This window comes from Oryzias melastigma, linkage group LG19 (assembly GCF_002922805.2).
Source record: "Oryzias melastigma strain HK-1 linkage group LG19, ASM292280v2, whole genome shotgun sequence".
Classification (NCBI taxonomy): Eukaryota; Metazoa; Chordata; class Actinopteri; order Beloniformes; family Adrianichthyidae; genus Oryzias; species Oryzias melastigma.
In genome coordinates, this window is record NC_050530.1 from 5,175,179 (window position 1) to 5,176,368 (window position 1,190).

Consider the following 1,190-nt stretch of genomic DNA (forward strand, 5'->3'; position numbering starts at 1 on the left):
TTTAAGAATATCTCCACTTTTGACATGGGAAAATACATTGGAAAATTTTGACACTCTTTGGACAGATCCCTGCTGACAGATCCTGGGTTCCCCATTCATTTCGGATACTACGATGTTGGATTTTTGGCTAAAACCGTCCTGGAAGGTGTTTTTGACTGGGTTTTTTGCCCTGTGGGTACTTTGGGGGCTGACTAACAGGCTCCAGTGGGCATTTTTATAATATCTCCACTTTTGACATGGGAAAATAACTTGGAAAATTTTAACACTCTTGTGACAGATCCCTGCCGAGAGATCCTGGGTTCCCATTCATTTCGGATAGGACGATACTGGATTTTGGCAAAAAAAAACGGTCCTGGGAGGTTTTTTGTGGGGTTTAGGCCCCACAAACACCCCCAGACATGAGCCACTCTTCTGGGGGAGACTTTCAGAGAACCAGGCTCAGCCTCTACGTCTGGAGCTCCATCTGGTCCTGGGGAACCTTCCCAGCTAGGTGCTCCATCTGGTCCCTGGGAGCCCTTGGAGCCAGGAGCTCCATGGGGTCCCTGGGAGCCTTTGGAGCCAGGAGCTCCATGGGGTCCATGGGAGCCTTTGGAGCCAGGTGCTCCATCTGGTCCCGGGGAGCCCTTGGAGCCAGGAGCTCCATGGGGTCCCTGGGTGCCTTTGCAGGCCCACATCCAGCCTCAGGTTCCCCCAGGAATGAGCTTCATGTCTGGGCTAGACCCCCAGAGAACCAGGCCCCCATCCAGCCTCAGGTTCCCCCAGGAATGAGCTTCATATCTGTGCTAGACCTCCACAGAACCAGGCCCCCATCCAGCCTCAGGTTCCCCCAGGAATGAGCTTCATATCTGTGCTAGACCTCCTGAGAACCAGGCCCCCATCCAGCCTCAGGTTCCCCCAGGAAGGAGCTTCATATCTGGGCTAGACCTCCTGAAAACCAGGCCTCCATCCATCCACAGGTTCCCCCAGGAAGGAGCTTCATATCTGGGCTAGACCTCCTGAGAACCAGGCCACCATCCAGCCTCAGCTACACCCAGAAATCAGCTTCATTTCTGGGCTAGACTTCCAGAGAACCAGGGCACCATCCAGCCTCAGTGACACCCAGGAATGAGCTACATATCTGGGCTAGACTTCCAGAGAACCAGGGCACCATCCAGCCTCAGTGACACCCAGAAAACAGCTTCATTTCTTGG